Source organism: Lactuca saligna, chromosome 8 (assembly GCF_052625555.1).
Source record: "Lactuca saligna cultivar CGN05327 chromosome 8, ASM5262555v1, whole genome shotgun sequence".
NCBI classification, from domain to species: domain Eukaryota; kingdom Viridiplantae; phylum Streptophyta; class Magnoliopsida; order Asterales; family Asteraceae; genus Lactuca; species Lactuca saligna.
The window spans coordinates 176,256,224-176,262,101 of NC_136424.1; positions in this window are offsets into that span (position 1 = coordinate 176,256,224).

The window sequence follows — 5,878 nt, forward strand, 5'->3', positions numbered from 1 at the left end:
TAGGGATTTTACTTGGCGACCCGAGTATTCTTTCCTGCTTAAGGCATCGGCTACTACATTGGCCTTGCCCGGGTGGTAGCGAATTTCACATTCGTAGTCATTCAGTAATTCCACCCATATTCTTTGGCGCATGTTAAGTTCTTTCTGATTGAGAATGTGCTGAAGACTTTTGTGATCAGTGAAGATGGTGCACTTGGTGCCGTAGAGGTAGTGCCTCTAGATCTTCAGGGCGAACACCACCGCTCCCAGTTCAAGGTCGTGGGTTGTGTAATTAACTTCATGTGTCTTCAGTTGCCTTGATGCATAAGCGATGACTTTTCCCCTTTGCATGAGCACACAGCCGAGGCCTTGATTCGAAGCATCGCAATATACCACAAAATCATCGGTTCCTTCTGGAAGAGACAAGACTGGTGCGCTGCATAGGGCTTGCTTTAGTGTCTGGAAGGCGGCTTCTTGTTTATCTTCCCATTCGAACACCACACCTTTCTGAGTCAAGGTGGTGAGAGGCTTAGCGATCTTGGAGAAATTTTGTATGAATCTTCGATAGTAGCTTGCGAGTCCCAAAAACTGTCAGATTTCTGTTGGCGTTGCAGGTGTTGACCAATCTTCGATTGCTTTGATCTTTGAGGGGTCCACATGTATTCCTTCTTTGCTTACTACGTGGCCAAGGAATCCTACTTCACGGAGCCAAAATTCACACTTTGAGAATTTGGCGTAAAGCTTCTCGGTTCTTAAAATCTCCAGAACTAGTCGTAGGTGTTTTCTGTGCTCTTCTTCGCTCCTCGAATAGACCAAGATATCATCGATGAATACGATGACGAATTTATCCAAGAAGGGTCGACACACTCGATTCATCAAATCCATTAACACCGCAGGCGCGTTAGTTAACCCGAATGGCATCACTACAAACTCATAGTGCCCATAACGAGTTCTGAATGCCGTCTTGGGGATATCCTCTTCCTGAACTCGCAGTTGATGATAGCCCGACCTCAGGTCGATTTTTGAAAAGTAGCTGGCTCCTTGGAGCTGGTCGAAGAGGTCATCGATACGGGGTAGGGGATAACGGTTCTTGATAGTGAGTTTGTTTAGTACTCGATAGTCTATGCACATGCGAAAAGACCCATCCTTCTTCTTTACAAATAAGACTGGTGCTCCCCAGGGCGAGAAGCTTGGCCTGATGAACCCTTTGCTCAATAGTTCATTCAGCTGGCTGGATAGTTCTTGCATTTCTGCCGGTGCTAAGCGATATGGTGCCCTTGCGACGGGGATAGCTCCTGGGATTAAATCGATCCGAAATTCGACTTGTCGTGCGAGTGGTATACCTGGCAGATCGTCTGGGAAAACATCAGGGAAGTTGTATACTTCTGGAATTTCTTTGATGTCCTTTACCTCCTGTTTCTTGTCTACGATGTGGGCTAAGAAAGCATGGTATTGCTTTCGGAGGTACTTTTGGGTTTTAACACAAGAGATGATTTGTAGGTTCGCACTAGGTTTATTGCCATAAACGGTGAGAACGTTGCCATTCGGCAGATTGAGGCGGACGGCCCTTTCGTAACATAGAATGTCGGCACGATGAAGGCTTAACCAATCCATACCAATGATTATATCGAAGCTGTTTATGGTGACCGGCATAAGGTCAATTTTGAACAAATGGTTGTCTAGAGTGAGAGTACACCCTATGTAAATATCATTAGCGCGCTCAACCTTTCCATTTGCCATTTCTACGATGTAAGAATCTTCTAGTGGTTGAGAATTTTGCTTAAGTATATGTTTGAATTGGTGACTTATGAAACTTCTTTCTGCCCCACTATCGAAAAGTACGCATGCATAAGAGTTATTGAGGAGGAACGTACCAGTAACCACAAAGGGATCCTTGACTGCTTCTCCCTGCCCTAAAGTTAGGACTCTCCCTACACCCCCAGCATTAGGGGCTCGTGCCTTGGGGCAGTTCCTCCTGAAGTGTCCCGTTTCACCACATCCATAGCAGGTTTGGCTTGCTCCGGTGTTGGCGGTCGTAGCGACTTGTGCGGCGGGTTGGGTAGTCGCTCTACAGAATCGTGCGGTGTGCCCCTTTTTGTTACAGTTATTGCAGTGTAACTCTCGACAAGCATCGTTATGGTGGTAGTTACACTTGTTGCACTTGGGAAGAGTTCCTGTATACTGTTTCGGCGGCGCTGGAGCGGCAGCAGTAGTGGCGGCACGAACAGCAACAATCTGTTGCTTTTTTGCGGGGTCCTGAATTGGTTGTTTCTTTGTATTGCCCCAGAACTTCCTCTTGTTGTTCCCTCCTTTTGTTCGGTCGGTGGTGGTTATCACTGTACCACGGCTAGCCCTGTGATCTATGAGTTGTTGTGCCAATTCTTTGGCACTCTCAAAGGTAGTGGGTTTCGAGGCCAATACACTATCTTGACTCTGGGATGACAGCCCCCAGAGATATCGTTCCACCTTCTTCTCTTCTGGAGTGACCATTGTTGGACAGAGAAGTGCTAGGTCATTGAAACGGGCAATATAAGTTTCAAGATAAGTGCCTGTCATTCTGAGGTTCCAAAGTTCTTCTTCAAGTTTTTGTATTTCGCCACTCGGGCAGTATTCCTTTAACATTAGGGCTTTCAAATCCTCCCAGCTGATTGCGTTAGCTACTGCAGGAGTAAGTGATTTAACTCGGCCATTCCACCAAGTAAGTGCTTTTCCAGTGAAAGTGAATGCCGCATACTTGACCTTGCTCGTTTCGGGACAAGCGCAGATTTCAAAAACTGCCTCGGTCCTTTCGAACCATTGCACCAGTGTGATAACGCCCCCACTTCCATTGAAAGGGTCGGGTTTGCCATTCGTGAAGTCTTTGTAAGAGCACTCCCTCGTACGCCCCATGGTGTCCCCATGAATGGAATTGGTAGCTCCGGATCCAGAACCGCCAGAACCATTGGTTCCCATTTCCGACATTGCTGCCGCTACGGCTGCCGTTACTGCAGCCTGGAACATTGCAGGATCAAACTGCGGAGGTGGTGGTGGAGGCGGCATTGTGTTGTTGGAAGGCCTTGGTCTTTTCCTTGGTGGCATGGTTCTGTCATAAAAAAAATGACTAGTCGGTAAGACTTCAATAGTGATAACGAGTCGAGTGTTACTGGTTTCATCCCTCTTGTATTTTATCAAAACTTTATTATTCGTAAACTGTTTGTGTGATCAGGTTATGATGTATAGTGCCAAACATTCAATAAATAAAACACATGTCAAATTTCATTGATACTTTTAGTACATAATGTTTAGAGGGAAAAGTTTGACCTCATAAGGGTCTACACTACATCGTTACAAAAGATAGTTTTTGGCATTACAAAAACCCTTTGAATAGTGTAATCACATAGCCGCAGGGTCGACCTACATACAAAGAGTAGCACCAACACATACTCCTAAAATTTTACTACCAAAACATTAGAATAGTAATGAGTTCTAATCACTGCGACCCTTCTTTGGCGGAGGCTGCGATGATGTCGATGCACCCTGTAGTTCCGCCAATCTGCGTTCGGCTGCAACCATTCTTTCTTCGAGTGCCATGTATCTTTCCCGATACTCTCTTGTTTCTGCTTGAGCTGCGAGAAGGTCTTGAATGAGTTGGTCTCTGTGGTGGGAGCCTCGTTCCAGGTCTCTGGTGCGATAAGTAGTAGACTGTACGATGGCACTTAACTCCCGGACCTGATCGGTCGTCGTCCTTCCACGATCATCCATACTTGCTATTCGTTGTATCGTGACGGGGAGAGCTCTGTCAGCCGGTCCACCATGAGTGAAATCATAGTAACCTCTTTGGTAGCCATATGGTGACCGCTGGCGTTGTTGTCGGCTCCATCTTTCGATCGTTGTTACCCAAGGGGGTTCAGGTCCGTTGTATCCAAAACGGTGCGCGGGTACCCTCGCGATGCAGGGGGGGTTGAATACTTGTGGTGGTTCCTCCGCTTCGTTCCCAAACGTGACTACCTCATCACCTTCCTCTTCTTCCTCTTCGTCTTCCTCTTCTTCTTGGTCGTCTTCCTCTTCTTCTTCTTGTTCGTCTTCCTCTTCTTCTTCTTGTTCGTCTTCCTCCTCGGGCTCCCCCTCGGGCTCCCCCTCGGGATCCTCCTCGGGATCCTCTTCGGGATCCTCCTCGGGATCCTCTTCGGGATCCACCTCGGGATCTTCTTCAGGATCCTCCTCGGGCTCATCTTCGATCCATCCCGCATTTCCCTGATTGGCAAAATAGGGGTCCCCAGGTATCTGAAATCCTGGCATGTCGTCTGCACGAGAAACGGGGTTAAGAAGCACATATCGGAAAAAAATAATCTGGCACTATACAAACATACAAATACTCCTATAGTATTTTTAAATGTTTATATTTGGTTCTTAGCGTGTTCTTTATGGAGTGTAATTAGGTTATCAGATTTTTCGCTCATTACGACTATTCCTTAGTGTGCGTAAGTTACTTCTTGGACGGATATAGTTGATCAGGCTATATCCCTCCCAGAACTGATTACACATGCTAAGGCGTACTAATAATGTTCGACTCCTCCTCTTTCAATTTATGTTCTCCTAAGATATGACACCATGCTAGTATAGAATGCATGTAAGTATACTTTAAAACAAGAAATTATTTGTTTTCTAAAAGTACAACTCGTTAAAGCATTTTAAGAATCAGAGACTTTTAGTCCCAAATATGTTTATAGTTTGTATATCTTATGTGGTTTGACATACTTAATTCACTATAAACCGTGCTCTGATACCAATCTGTCACACCCCCAAACCAAGGATGGCGGAAACGTCCGGGGGTGGAGGACTTCATGTATAGTATCATAACCACAATTTCAATAGTAATTTAAGCAAACACAACCAACATATATATAATTGAAAAAGTTACATCACTTGTATGAATTACATGTTTCAAAATCAATTACAATATGTTGACAAAATATGAAAAGTTTGACGCCTTAACGTCCCATCCTCAAAAGCACTTGATTACCTGTTTAGTGTTTTCCTGAGAATACAAGTTGTTTGAAAAGTGTCAACACAAAGGTTGGTGAGTTCATAAGCTTTTATTAATAAACTTAGTAGAAGTCTTTCACATGTAAATGTTGCGTTTGTTTCAGTAAAATCCGATATTTTCCTTGAAATCCGAAAAATGTAGCCTTATAACCAAAGACTAAAATGTATAAGAAATCATCATTTCTTAGTAGAAATGTCGTGAGTTTAAAATGATATGGAAAGTAAATTTCTTTATCAACCTAAAACCTACTTCGGTTTTATGAAACCCCGTAAACTTTATGAATTGTTATCTCCCTAGGTGAGTCGCTATAATCATACTGTGACTATGTGAACCTGCCACAACGTTTCTCAGGCGTCGCGAAAATGAAATGATATTTGTCACCCGTAGACCTGCAGGTCCCACTGTAGCTAGCAGCAAGGTGTGGGGTGTCAAACCCAATATAGATCTATATACAAGTATCACGTTCTCCCTCAAGGAGATTCTGATTATAACTACCAGGAATTATATCCCGCACTCGGATGTACGGGGAGAGAGAGAGAGTCTCACAACATAGGTTAACAAGTTTACGTGAAATGTGTGTGGATATAAATCTTTCTTGTATGAATGTACCCTTTTTGTACGAGTGTGTTGAGTGATGTATCATAAACTATACCTATTATAGTTTATCTAAAATGTATATAATATGTATGAATTCTTTTATGGAAATGTATTAGTGTTGTGAATTTATCCAATTATACTTTTTATAGTTACATAATACGTGTTCTAAATGAATGAATAATATTTAATATGAATGACTTAGTTTCAGTTCATAATGATAAACTAACAAGGAAACACATTCAAATATTAGAACTTATGATTATACACTTTGCTCAA